Source organism: Alexandromys fortis, unplaced genomic scaffold (genome assembly GCF_014885135.2).
Source record: "Alexandromys fortis isolate MF-2015 unplaced genomic scaffold, M_Fortis_MF-2015_v1.1 scaffold_167, whole genome shotgun sequence".
Lineage (NCBI taxonomy): Eukaryota > Metazoa > Chordata > Mammalia > Rodentia > Cricetidae > Alexandromys > Alexandromys fortis.
In genome coordinates, this window is record NW_026068050.1 from 734,474 (window position 1) to 749,693 (window position 15,220).

Genomic DNA, 15,220 nt, shown 5'->3' on the forward strand with positions numbered 1-15,220 from the left:
TTTAGCCCACTGAATAATGTATTTCAATACATTAGCAGTGCAACAATGTGAGAAATAAAAAGTAATTAGTAAACTTTACTAATGAGGTGAAAAACTTTAAACATTGAAAACTACTAAGTACTGTAGAAGAAATTAAAGACACCATTTATGTCTTCTATTTATGTAACGGACACATATTACATATTCATGGATCTGAAGACATTGTTGCTATACAAAGTAGTTTATAGACTCAGTATAATTCCTATCAAAACCCCTGTGATTTTTTTTTCAGAAACAAAAATTCATCTTAAACTCACGGAATCTCAAGGGTTCTGAAATAAAATCCCGTGAAAAGAACTAAGTGGAAGTCATATGCTTCCCAGTTATCTCAGAACCTAAAACTGGATGCCCAGGATGACTTAGTGAGTAAAGTGCTTCCCATGCAAGTCTGAAAACCTGAGCTTAAACCCTGTGCTGGCATAAGCTAGAGTCATCAGAGAGGAGAGAGCCTCACTTGAGAGAATGTGTGCAGAAAATTGGGATGTAGGCAAGCCTGTAGAATATTTTCTTAAATTGGCGGTTGATGGAGGAGGGTCCATCCAGCCCATTGTGGGTGGTGCTACTCCTGGTCTGGTGGCTCTGATTCTATAAGAAAGCAAGCTGAGCAAGCCATGAGAAGCAAGCCAGTATGCAGCACACCTCCATGGCTTCTGCATCAGGTCCTATCTCCAGGATCCTGGCCTGTTTGAATTCCTGTCCTGACTTCCTTTGGTAATGGACTTTGATACGGAAATAAGCCAACTAAACCCTTTCCTCCCTGAATTGCTTTGGACAAGGTGTTTTATCACAGCAGTAGTAACCCTAACTAAGACATCCCCCAAACCCATTTTTAAAAGCCAGGTGCTGTGGCACACATCTCTAACCCCTGCACTCTGATGGGGGCGGCGAAAGATGAGCACAGACTTGCCTGGAAGCTCACAGGCCTAACAACCCTGAATGTGCAGAGTAGCAGAAACGAGAGACTCTGCATCAATAAAGTGGAAGTAGAGAATTGACTTCTTAGAGTGGTCTGTCCTCTGACTTCCACATGTATGCCATGACACATACATGCCCACACTTACACACAATCCCACATACATACACAATAAAAGTTTAAAAACTAAAACAGAGCTATAATAATCCAAATTGTGTGGTACTGGCATGAAGACAGGAGTAGAGCAATGCAGGAGAACGAAAAGCTCAGAAATAAACCCTTTTTTGTTATGTTATGTCAAGTGATTTTTGGTATATGACAAGGCCATTCCTGAGGAAGGTCAGATTTATTTGTATTTTCAACAGTTGGTGTTGAGAAAACGGGATAGCCCAAGATAACAATTGAAATTAGAACCTTACCTTATATTGTATATAAAAATTTGTCCAACACAGCTCCAAGACTAGGGTGTAAGAGCTAACAGAGAACTTTCAGAAGAAGCTCCAGGTGAAATGCCTCATGTCATTGGGGTTGGCAGTTATTTCTTGACTAGTACACCAAAAGCATAGACAGTAAAATAAGTCAGGGTCAGTTGAGCTTCATTAAAGTTAAAAATCTCTACTTCAAATGAAACGACCAACATAATGAAAAAGCAACCTCAAAAGTGGGAGAAATATTTGCAAATCATATATTTAATAAGGGATCGATATGTTCAGCATGCATAAAGAATCTAAAATATATTCAGAATGCTCGTCGGTATACAGTTGGGCAAAATCATGTAACACAAAACTTGTAACAGTGCGTGTAGATGCTCACTTTGTGACATGATGGGATGCGAAAACATACTGCCTTAACCATCGTAAGCCATTGCTTGTCTGTGAGCTGCTGCCACTGCCCAGCGTCGTGAGAGAATATCATAGCGTACACCACTAGTCAGGGAACTCTAAATTGGCTATAGAATAGGTGTCTTCTTTACGCTACTGTAAATTTAAAAACGTGTGCCGAGATCTGTCTGTCACACACATGAGCTTTGCAAAACTCAGCACTAGTTTTGAGATTCAGTTTTTTTTAAACATAAAAGAAAAATTTAAAGTTTAATTTATAGTAAGTCATATTCTTAAGAAATAAAACTTTCATGTTTTTCTTTGGAATCTGCTATGATTTTTTTTTATAGCCTAAAGGTCTTAATTAAGTTTTTTTTCCCCATCTCTTCAGTGTATGCTTGTGTATTGCAATCAGAGAGCACCTTTGGAGTTGTCTCCTTCCACTGCAGGTTCCAAGGCATTATCAGATCGGTGGCAAACACCTTTTCCTGCTGAGCCGTCTCACTGTCACCTAAAAATTAATTTATTTACTTTATTTTGAGGCTTGATTCACTATGTAGCCCTGGCTGGCTGGAATTCACAGAGATCTGCCTGCCTCAGCCTCCTAAATGCTGGGAATAGAGAGTGCACCACCATGACCAGCTGTTATAAGATTTTTTTTCTTTTTCTTTTTGTGTGTGTGGTTTTTTTTTTTTTTTTACGACAGAGTTTCGTTGTAGCTTTGGAGCCTGTCCTGGAACTAGCTCTTGTAGATCAGGCTAGCCTCAAATTCACAGAGACCCTGTCGTTTTGTGTGTATTCCCTACCCCTCACCCCCTGAGTTGGGGAGCTGGAGAGATGGTTCAGTTCTTAAGAGCACTGGCTCCTATTTCAGAGGATCCAGGTTCAATTCCCAGCCCATGTCTGGTGACTTACAAGTGTGTAACTCCAATTCCAGGGGATCTGACATGCTTTCTGGCACCCACAGGCACCAGCTATGTAGTTGGTGCACCGACACACATGCAGTAAAATACTCATATATGTAAAATAATAGTCTTAAAAATTGAGTTGGTATGGGATCTATTCCAGACTATATCTGTTTCCTGATATTTTATGTTCAGTATCTTTAGGTGCCAGGATGATGTTAACAGGCCATTCACTTCAAAAAAGCAATCATATTCTCACTTTGGTCATGCACTTTATATTATTGATTATAAATTTCAGTGATCATTCTTTCTTGATATTAAAATGACTATTCCCTGAACTTTTTTTTCTTGTTTTCAATGACATTTCCTGTAGCAGCAGCTAGCTTGTTGGCTCCCTCCTACTTAGCCCCAAAATAGTCACACAGAAGCTGTATTAATTCAATCACTGCTTGGCCCATTAGCTCTAGCTTCTCATTGGCTAGCTCTTACATATTAATTTAACCGATTTCTATTAATCTGTGTATTGTCATGTGGCTGTGGCTTACCAGCAAGATTCCAACTGGCATCTGTCTCCCGGGGCTCCATGGCTTCTCTCTGACTCCTCCCTTCTTCCTCTCAGCATTCAGCTTATCTCCCCCCCCCCCCAGCTAAGTTCTACCCTGCTATAGGTCCAAAGCAGTTTCTCTATTCATTAATGGCAATCACAGCATACAGAGGGAAATCCACATCAATTTCCTTTCCTCCCTCCCTCCCTCCCTCTCTCCCTCCCTCCCTCCCTCCCTCCCTCCTTCCCTCTTTCCTTCCTTCGTCTTTTTTCGAGACAAGGGTCCTTCTATGTAGCCCTGTCTGTCCTGAAACTTGCTTTGTAGACTAGCCTGACGTCGAACTCACAGAGATATACCTGCCTCTGCCCCCTGAGTGCTGGAATTAAATGTGTATACCACCATGCTCAGCTCAGTGGCAGTTTCTTTATTCAAGTGTTACATCATTGTGATTCCTTTCAAAATAAAATATTAACTTTTTTTATAGCTTTTATGACTCCGTTATCTTAGTTCGGTTTATGTGGACTTTTCTGTTTCTCAGATATAGGGGTACGTCAGACTTTATTTAGGTTGCCTCTTACTGCTGGCACTTGAATTTCTTTTATTGTTCTTTTTCTCAATCATTTTCTTATCTTTGTTTTGTTTCTCTCTCCATGCATCTACTCTAATCCAGTTTATGTGTTTGGCTAATTGTTTAACACCGGAAAGCGGGTGGTGTATCTACTTTCCCTAAGAGGCCTGTGGCAGTATATTCCATTTTATGTGTCAGGAGATACAGCTTCATGCTACTGCCTGTAGCAGGCTGAGCTTTCTCAGAGACCCCTCTGGGTGAAGCTGGATTCTTGACCGCACTGCAGAACTTGGGGAAGCAAAGCAGGAGCTTCTCAGAACAGTTGTAAGTAGATTTAAGCATGAGAGTTAGTAAAGAGAGGTGTTTAGGGAAAGCACAGCACACATATAAGTGTGGGTCTGGGCTTTTCAATATTCATATACCTGGTTTTGTGGGCTATGAAATTACATCATTCAAAGGGTTCCTATGGGGCCCTCCCCCCTTTTCTTTTTCTCTGTAAATGAATTTGTAGGGTGCTTCCTGAGGTGCACTGGGTGGGACTGCAAACTGATGGGGTAGAGACATAGGCCATAAAACGTTGTACAAGGAAGTCAGGTAAGTTTTTTATTGTAATCAAAGTTTATTGTCTTTGTGAGATTTTCAGAAAATTGTAGATTTACAGCTGGGAAAAGGAGCAAGGCCCTGCTCAAGGTTGTGTGTACACAGACCATGAGCACACCATTCATTACTGCTCTGACGTTCTTATTTGAAATGTCTCTATATAAGAGGATTATCGAAATCAAGTTTAGTTAATTGTGTTGGCATTCTTTGTTCTGAGCTGGTGAGACCGCAGGCAGACTCTGGGGTCTCTGAATCACACCTCACTATACTTTATCAATACTGCAATAATAATCTTCATTTTATCTTAAGGAGACATGCACTTAAGAGTAAAACTGGAGGGTTGTTGGATGTCCATTATAAAGGTCATTAAGAACTGCCAGGTTTTCCTTCAGAATGGCCATACAGTTTATATTCCTTTGAGCACTCCTTAAGCATTCTAGACTCCAGCTCTCTTTCTCACGTAAATAACTGGGCAGCCAGATTGAACCAAGGAGTTGTTTTTATAAGCCTGGTGTGGTGGGCGCATGGCTGTGGCTCTCAGTCCTTAGGTAGTGGATGTAGGAGTTTACTAAGGAAGGTGGAGATAAGAGGGCTCTGATTGGGGAAAGATGCCAAGTTGTTACCAATAAGATAAAGACAGGCTAGGATGGAACCTTCATTCAGAAGAGTATTAGGTGGAAAAGCCTTTGGTCTTAGTCAGCTTTCCTAAAGGGCACTTTGTGGTTAGGGCAAGGCCTCCTGGACAAATAAGGCCTGCCCCCAGCCATGCAGACCATTTAGCTCTAAAGCTCTAAATGGTTAGGTTTTTGCATCTGCTCATTATGGTTCTTGGAATGCAAACGTGAATGAAACTAATTCTCAGACCTGGAAGCTTTGTGATTATAGGTAAGTGGGTGCAAGGCTCATCTGCTCTTTTGGAAAACCGCTTTCGTTGTCTGAGAAGTTCTTTTCTTTTTTAAAGATTTATTTATTATGTACACAACATTCCTTCCATGAATGTTTGCAGGCCAGAAGAGAGCATCGGATCTCATTATAGATGGCTGTGAGCCACCATGTGGTTGCTGGGAATTGAACTCAGGACCTCTGGAAGAGTAGTCAATGCTCTTAACCTCTGAGCCATCTCTCCAGCCCGAGAAGTTGATTCTTGTGTAATGTTTGATGGCAGCCAGCCTTGTGTTAGCCTTCCTATTTTACTTTATAAAATTAAAATCTGTACTAACTGTATATTCAGGATCCCATAACCATCATATCTAACCTAGTAGTGAGAGATTACCCAGGAAGGGACAAGATGGGTGTAGTGTTTATTTCTTAAAGTGTGGTGACTGGCATGGGAGGGTATAATATTCTGGCAAGCCCCTTTGAACTGGTGAGGTAGACATTGGAAAATACTACCTGGAAGCATGAAGTCATTCAGAGTAATTAGTTATATAGTATAGAGTGCTAATAATAGAGAAAATAGTGCTGGGGACAACAGAGTAAGTGTGGTTTCCAATCTTTTTATAACTAAATTCCCATTTAAAAAAAAAAATTCCCGCCTGTACTATCAGGTTTGGTTACCCCCAGAGATGGAAGGTAAGCCCCTGTTGCTGTATCACAATAGACTTTAGACACTTGATACTTCAGGGGCCAGAAGCCCTGACCTGGAACTGACCTGAAAGCCTCTTCCCCGAGGAGTAGCTTTCACGGTACCCGAAGGCTCAATGCCAGCTTCCAAAAGAGGAATGCAACCAAGGGTTCTACCCAGTGATACACGTATGAGCACAGCAGCAAACACGGCACAGTAACCTAAAGGAGCAGCAGTGGCGCTCCTGCCTGTCGGTCCTCCTCAACCAGCCGGAGGCCAGATGGAGATTCTGGTGCTGTGCTGTGGTGAGATCCTCTCCAGAAGCATTTGAAGAGTGGGCTGGGGATCAAACCAGGTCCTTTGAATGAACAGCCAGGGCTCTTAACTCCTGAGCCATCTCTTCAGCCCCAGAACGAGCAATTTTTGGTACCATGCAGACTGAAAAGGTCTCAGGACTGGAACTGAATATCTGTCAGTGCCTCATCAGATTTCGTCACGTGTTGTGTCTCTAGCATCATGCCTCCCATATAGCAGGTAGCAAGCAAATACAATGGCTTTCTTTTTTTTTTTAATTTGTATTTTGAATTTGTCTACTTGGGTGATGTTTATTTCAGTTAAGGTAATTTTACGTTGAGCACTTTTAATGGTGAATAAAGAATGTTAACTGTGTGGTGCCAGACCTTCAATATGTGTGTGTGTGCGCGCACACACTGTCAATTCTCCTTTTTATCATCATATAATTATCTCTTATTTTTAAAATGCTTGAAAATTTGTTATACAGCTTTATAGTAATTGTACCAGAAATCCTATGATAGCAGAATGGCTAACAGCTTTACATGTCTGTATAAGATAAATGTGCTTCCCCCTTCCCCCGGTGAAAAAGAAATTGAGGATCGTACTGGGAAAGCGTTTTAAGAATGTGAATGTACTGAGGGGCCAGTCAGTGGATTAAGTCCATGTGGTACATTGTAAAGTGATCTCGAGCCTGTTATTGGAGAATGAAGGCTCCATTATCAGACTCGACTTATCTCCACTGGGACTACAGAGTAGTCAGTGGTCCTGGAGCAGCTGCGAGTGAGGGGGCTGTTCTGTGCCACCAGAGCGTTCTTGAAGGCAGTGTCAACTATTGCTGTTCGAGGGCTCTGTGTCCAAGGTGGGTTCTTTCTTCATCACATTCCTACTGATTTTCAAGCTTGGAAGTATGAGTATGAATACCTTTTTAACTTGAATCATTTTTCCTTTGGATGTTAATGATACTGCTTTTTCTTAAAAATATTTAATGACTGATTTTTTTTTTTTTGCAGAAAAATCTAGCATTTGTGTAGATTTCTTTTTTTCATTTGGTGCAGAATTTTTCTTCTCAGGATTAACGTAAAAGATTCTAACACCAATCTGTAGCTTTTCTGTTAAATGGAAATATTTTATTTTGGTGCTGGTGTACTTATAGTATGAGTTTCTACTAATGTTTAATATTAGTGTCTTATATGCTTATATGCATTATAAAAATGAGTTTGTCTTATTGTCTGTGTCTTATTGGCATAAAATAAAGGAATTCAGACAGATATTTAGAATCTGTTAGCATCAGGTTTGAATCTTACGGCATGGGAATTTAGAGGGATTTGTGGGTTCTTTGGGTGGCTGGTTTCAGACTGACTCCCACTCTCGCAGTGGTGGGTCTGCCTCAGAACTGGAGTCTGGGGATCAGGGAGCCCATCGGCCTAATGGGGTTTCGTCAGAGTGCAGTTTTTATTACCATGGAAAACAGCGAGCATGGTTAAGAATGTTTGAATTTTCTTTGCGCATCCAATGCTTCCTTCAAATTTCAATGATATTCAAATAGTATATTTGGTAAGTAGTCCTGATCACACTTTGTTGTTGAATATGTTTAGTTGAGGAAAATAATGGGATCAGTTTCTGAAGCTTTTCAAAACACAGTACATGAAATAGGCTTTGTTTTGCTACTTATAATATGAGTTCATTTGTCACTAATAATTTTTATCATTTCACGTGTTAAATTGCTTTCTAAATAGACAGGACTAAGAATTCTGCCTACAGTGGAGGGAAATGTCAGACTGTCGGTTTCAGAGCACTTCTCAACATCACAGGGTCTGTCCTTCCGAAGACTGTTGCACCTTGATCCAAAAAGAAAGCTTTTGTGATGGAGGGACTCTCGCCTGCATTCAGAGTATTCTGTCATCAGATACAAGTGCAGGCTGAACAAAGAGGGGTCTCAGGGCAGTTTTTCACCCCTTCACTTTGCTTATGGCAGGAGGAAATGGAAATTGATTTTTCATTTTTCGGAAGTGAGTCTAATTTTTGAAGTGGTTCTGAGATTTCTGTTTTTGTTGGAGACATTTGGATCCTTTATTTCTCCCAGTTTAAAATCTGCTTGTTTACTTTTCTGCTTGAAAGATTAGCAAGATCAAAAATTTTGTGGCTTGTTATCAAGAGAGTAATTGAAATGTTAATCACTGAGTCTCCTTGCCTAAGTTCATAATCATTTATGCCGTTCTGTAGAATCTGCGGTGGGAATGAGGGAAGCAGGTGGGAATGTTAAGTACTCCAAGGCTGCAGGCTAAAATGACTTAGCAAATGGAGATGCTGTATCACCTATAGTTGTGGGGGAGGGGTATTTCGAGGTCAGATTGTTTTTCTAATTTAGAACAGTTAGCAAACAAATTGAAATTATATAGTGTTTGATTTCAGGCTGTAGAAGTTAGTCTGTAGTTATTGCTTTTTTAAAATTACAAATTGTATTGTACTAGTTCTTTTGTTTATACTGATTGACCTTATTTTTTCCCCATTTCTAATCTTAATTCTTTCTTCAAACTAATCTATCTTCATAGAATGTAAGTAAGATCTAAGATGAATATGTTTCAGGATGAGTAAATTGTATCCAAGAATCTTAATCAGTGTGAGGGAGAGAGACATAAAAAAAGCCATATGTAGGACAGAGCTAGACTGTGAGATCCCAGTTGGGAAAAACTATCATTCATCTTTATATTGAAAAATTTGATTTGTGTGTTACTGAAGGAAAGTACATCAAAGATTTTAGAAACTTCTCTTTACCATTAGTGCTAAAATTGAAAGGTAGCCCTTCTCCCTGAGGACTTAACTTGCCCACCAAATGGAAACTGTGGGGGCTGTGGGGGGAGGTTAACTGCTTCTGGCTTTTCATTGGCCCTATCACAACTCATTGTCCCCATTATATGAAAGTGCTTGGCTGCTCCCCCCCCCCCGTCCCCCCCGCCCGCTTGTCATGGCCACACTAAGGGCCTTCCCTGTTCATATTATCTTCAGTTTTCACTGTGTGGGACTCAAGATCTGAATTCAATTCGATACATCTTTGCCCTGTGCGAAATTGTCTTACAGACACTAGCAGACATATATTTCAGTGTTTTTCTATGGAGATTGTAGATTACAGTATTAGAAATTATTTTTAGCCACTGTGAAAAACAGTATGAAAAATACACTGTGAATCAATTTAATAATACATTTATTGAACAAAAATTTATTGTACTCATATTCCATAACTAGATACTAGAAGCATGGAGCTAAATAAGATTTGATTCCTGACTGTAAGGATATCATTGTCTGCTTTTAGAGTTTAAAAATTTGGTACAGAGAAATAGGAGGCTCAACCAGCTTCTAAATGAGGTGGTTTAATTCCCAGCTATGAAAACCAGTGAAATGCAGACAAAGCACCAGTTGTTGGTGTTCATAGTCTATTTGCTCAGTTTAACCCTCCCCACCCCAAGAAACCCCATGGAAATAAAATTCTAGTAAAGAGTGGAATTATTCCCCTCGATGACTTTGTAGTGATTATTAACTGGTTTTGTAAACATTCCTCTAGGGGCTGGTTACATGCAAGCCTCATCTCAACACTGGGAATATGAAATGAATGTGACCAAGCATTTTATTCTTGAAGAGGACAGTGCTGAAAAAAAGCAATATATAAAATAACAGCATTGTGCTAGTAATTGCCATGCATCTTATTGTTGGATTCTGTGCCAAGTGATTTCTCTTGCTAGCAGTGACCCTAGGGTGTACATAGGGACTTGGAGTTTTCTTGATATCAGTGATATTAGGGGAAACAGTGAGAAAACTAACATTATGATGCCAAATTCATGGATGTTGAGGGAGGGAATCAGTCTTGGCCATTTAGAATCTTTCATAAGTTCTTTTTATGTAAAATTTATATACTAGCAATCTCAGTGACAAGAAAAAAAACAGTATGTGTGCTCAGAAAGCACAGAAACATACTCTGTGGGGCTCAGAGGTTAAGAGCACATGATGCTCTCCCAGAGGACCAGATGTCAGTTTCCAGCACCCATGTCAGGTGTCACACCACTGTCTCCAGGCCTCTGTCCCAGCGCCATGTCAGGTGTCACACCACTGTCTCCAGGCCTCTGTCCCAGCATCCATGTCAGGTGTCACATAACTGTCTGTCTCCAGACCTCTGTCCCAGCATCCATGTCAGGTGTCACACCACTGTCTCCAGGCCTCTGTCCCAGCGCCCATGTCGGGTGTCACATAACTGTCTGTCTCCAGACCTCTGTCCCAGCATCCATGTCAGGTGTCACATAACTGTCTGTCTCCAGACCTCTGTCCCAGCGCCCATGTCAGGTGTCACACCACTGTCTCCAGGCCTCTGTCCCAGCGCCATGTCAGGTGTCACACCACTGTCTCCAGGCCTCTGATGCCCTCTTCTGGCTTCCATGGACATCTGCACACAAGTTACATCACACATGTTGCATCCACACACAGACCCACTAGGTAGACACAAACACAAGTAAACCTTTAACAATGGGTGGTGATGGTGTATATTTTGTTTGAAGAAGGTACTTGGTATTCTTTATAAAATCTTCTATTGGCCCTGTCTTTTTGTTGACACTGAATGATACTTTCCATTCAGAAGTTTCTGTTTGGATGAAGAAAGTCAGCAACGGCAACATATAGCAAAGGTCGTCACAGTGATACAGCCAGCAATAGCGCTCGCTTTGCTCTGCTCTGATGGAGAGCATCTGGAACCTGGTCTAGAGAGGCTTGTTATCTCAAGACAGCTAAGACAGCCTTGTGGGTAGGGAGATTGATGTTGCTTGCACAAAGTTGTAAAGGTCTCTATCCAGAAATTTTATTTTGGATGTTGGTTAGTTGAAGTGGTTGATATTATCCTTTATTATTCTTTCAAACATAATACTTGACATGAAATACTTCAGAGAAACTTTTATCTCTGTGTTCTGGGATCTCAGCTGCAGTACGCTTTTCCCGATGGATCATAAGCCCTGCTGGAGTTTTCTGTGTACCCATCCAAAGTTCCTAGTCTGGCACTTACAGCCACTTTTAGTTTCCTTTGCTTTCTTTTATTTATGATGAATTCTTGGGCCACTTCAAAGCTAATGATTGTGTTACTAAGGATAATCTTAATCTTATACCAGTCTCTTCAACAATTTTGTTGGTTTTTGAAATAGAAATATTTTTAGATCGCTAAAACATTCAAAGTCTTGAGTTTTACAAACAGTATACAGGTGTGCTTTGTTTTGAAAAGTCTATTTGGGGTAATTATTGCTTACTTTCAATCTGTTAGAATTTGATACTGCCCCCTCCCCCATTTTTTCTTGACTAATGTGTGAGGGTCTTGTCCAATGGGGTGAAGAGGAAGTTTAAAGGGCAAGTCTTCATTTATTGTTAAAGTGAGAGGCGATCATTAGGTCGGGATGTCTATTAGGTTTTCGACTGTTAGGGCATAATGATTAAGATTTCTCACAGCTGAAGGCAATCCTCTCCAGAGTCCTTTAGCTATTAGTCTCCTTGATTCATGGTCAAAGTTTGGCAAATCTTTTTTGGATTAAGATTTATAGTCTTGCTATCTTCAGAAAGTATATAGAGTACTGGCTGCTTTGTTAGACGATGCACGATTAATAAAAACTCAGGGTCAGAAATTGGGTTCAGCCTGAAGATCTGAAAAGCAAAACAGCCACCTACTGGCTCTTACCTCAACCTCAGTCTGAAATGGTGATCCTGCCTCCAGGAATCTCAGAATGAGACTGTGTGTCAAGAGCTGTTTCCTCCCATTTTATAATCTTCTCTAGGGCTGAGACCCAGTTTCTGTGGCAACTTGTGTGGCTACTGGGATTAAAGGTGTGTGTTACCATAACCTGGTCTTGTAAGGTTGACCAGTGGGACTGTTTTACTCTCAGATCTTCAGGCAGACTTTATTTATTAAAGTGCAATTGAAATGCCACTACAGTTAGGTATGTGTTAGTCCAGGAAATCAAATACCAGCTCTGGTAAGTAGCTGCCCGGTGCCCAGCTGCCTTACTCTCCTGCTGCCATGCCTTCTCCACGTGGCCTAAGACTGTGAGCCAAGACAGACCCTCCCTCCCTTCAGATGCTTTTACCAGGTGATACCTCGTTTCAGCAATGAGAAAAGGTAACTAATACAGATACTATTTTGTATTTGACTCACAAGTAGGAAGGCTACTCCTACTATAAGCTCTCCTGGTGACCTAAATGGGGTGTGGCTAGGGAATAACTGGGTGATAGAAGCTGGTATGTGATGGTATGTGATGGTATGGTATGCCATGTGACCACGTCCTTCACTTCAATTACACTATTAAATTTGCATATCACTATCATTTTCAATCTGATCAGCTACTCATTTTCATACATACATTTAACATTTGCCACCCACTGCAAGTATATTGTTGGTTTTGAATTGTAAATGTGGGAAGTTTTACTGACTGGAAAGCACAATTTCTGTATGAATTATAATTTGCGGCACTCTTGTAAGTCATTCTTCCTGTCTCTGCAGAAGTAAAGTTTTCTCATTTGCTTCTTTTCAATTAGAAGAGTCAAAAATGATGGTGGCAGCTGAACTTTGTATGAACCACAGAGACTTGAAGATAATTGTGAAGGCTTTTCAATCTTTCTTTTTTTTTTTTTTTTTTTTTTTTGGTACTCTGTGGGGCGGGAAAACCCCTATAAACAAGGCAAGGTGTAGTCTGTCTTTATTATGATACACTTTTCTACCATTATGGTCTTTTGCTAATTGAGCACAACATTACTAGTATCAAATGAAAATTATAATATTTGTAAATATTCACTATATTTCTACTAAAAATGAACTGGGGATATAGCTCCATGGTAAGCTCTTGCTTAGCATGTGTGAAGCCTGGGTTCTATCACCACCATTGCAAAACGGAAACAAATAGAGGCTGAAAGAAAAGTGGAAGTGGTTGGGGAAATGGTTCAATTAGTAGTGTGCCTACACAAAAGCATGAGGTCCCCAGCACCCATATAAATACTGAATGGCAACATGTGTTTGTAATCTTCAACACTGCAGCGCATAGACAGGCAGATCGCTGGAGCTCACTGGTCAGCAAGCCTATTTGAATGCTGAGCTCCAGGTTCAATGAGGCACTGTTTCAAAAACTAAGGTGGAAAGAGATTGTAAAATGAACCTGATATTAACCTCTGGCCTCCACATGCATATTTGCATGTGTACCTGCATTCATGCACACATATACCTACACAGATACACCACACACAGACAAACACATACCTGAAAAAAAGTCTCCTTTATCTGATATTAGTGCTGAAACTCAGACATTTAAATTGGAAGCCATTATCTTTTCAAAGGAGAACTTTTAATCTGCTTTTTTGCTTTGCTTTGCTTTTTTTTTTTTTTTTTTTTTAAGGCAGCCCACTACGTACAGACTCAGGGAAACTCTATTTCTTTGTCTCTTCCTCCTTGGATAGAGTCTTGATGATCTCCTCCTTCTTGGCCTGGAGGCGCTCCTCCAGGCGCTTTCTTGCTTCCTTGGTCTTAGACCTGCGAGCCTCAGCCTGGTCAGCCAGGAGCTTCTTGCGGGCCTTGTCTGCCTTCAGCTTGTAGAGGTACTTCATGAGAATCCCCTTGTTTTTGAAGACATTCCCTTTGACCTTCAGGCAAAGGCTGTGATACATATGGCGGTCAATCTTCTTGGATTCACAGTATCTCCTGAGGAGGCGGCAGGATCCTCATTCTTCTCAACCAGGTCACCTTCTCGGGCATTCGGGCATTGGCAGTACCCTTCCGCTTTCCTATGCCCATAAGCCTGCCCTTCCGTCGAGCCAAAGTGTTTTTCCGGCACTGAGCCCGGGAATGGACAGTCACAGGCTTCTGGATTATCAGCCCATCTTTAATCAGCTTCCGTATCTGCTGACGGGAGTTGGCATTGGCGATTTCATTGGTCTCGTTGGGGTCCAACCAGACCTTCTTTTTGCCACAGTGCAGGACGCTAGAGGCAAGCCTCTTCTGTAGCCTGAGCATACTCATGGCTGCGGACGCAGCAGCGAAAGGCTGATTTTTTTTTTTTTAATGTAAAACTTTTGTGAGATGTAATCTTGGGTTTAAGCAGAAGTTCCAACACTGACAGTGTCTCCTCCAATACTTTGTTTTCGCTGCACCGCAACATCTGTTGTCAGGTTCAGGACTAGAAAAGGCCTCAGGTAGCATAAATAAGCATTTAGTTAAGGGGTAATGTCAGTGGTACTAGAATATGTGACTGAGTGCTTCATAAACCTCATTGTTCAATGTCATAAATAGTGCCATTAAAAAGCAGTGAACTATCAAAATTTGGTTTTCTCTGTCCTCATAACACTGAAGGTTTTCCTTCTCTTAACACTTGCAATGAAGCTGCTATTTGAGAGAAGTATACATTATTAACTAGAATGTGATCAGGGACTTAAATACAAGTGAGGAATATGTTGAAAATGAAGCAAAATGGAAAAATGCCTTATCTCTATTAAGTCTGAAGTTACACTGAGGAATAATAGGTCACGTGGGTAGTGGGTGCTTTCCATACACTATAGCAACTCTGTAAAGTTGGTTTCAGTTCACAAATGAGGTCTTACAGCCTCAGAGAGATTAAGTCACACTGGTGTGTTTATCATGCCTCTGTTTTTTCTGATAGATGAAAGCTTATATTAAAATAGCCATTTTAATGTAGCATGAAAAGTTAAATTATACTGTGCTAATACTTACATTTTAGATATTTGATTTATATTATATTTTGTATATAAACATTTGTTTCTAAGTATTATGAAGGATGTGGTAAAATAAAAAAAATCTAAATATTTTCCATCAGGTTTTTCAAATCAAATGCTCTAGTCTTCTGTCCACAAAATGTAAGAGCCAAATGCTAGAACTTCTACATTTTGTATACAGAACCCTTGATAAATTGTGTCCTTTCTGTTGAGGTATGGAAGTTTGCGTAAAAGC

The 15,220-nt window shown here is 40.6% G+C and overlaps 1 protein-coding gene and 1 pseudogene across 7 annotated transcripts in view; one reads left to right on the top strand and one right to left on the bottom strand.

Annotated features, from left to right (window-relative positions):
- Peak1 (pseudopodium enriched atypical kinase 1) overlaps positions 1 to 15,220 on the top strand; it is a 209,258-nt gene that overhangs the window by 48,147 nt on the left and 145,891 nt on the right. The gene's annotated exons all lie outside the window — the stretch shown is intronic.
- Positions 12,403 to 15,064, bottom strand: LOC126486935 (60S ribosomal protein L19-like; annotated as a pseudogene).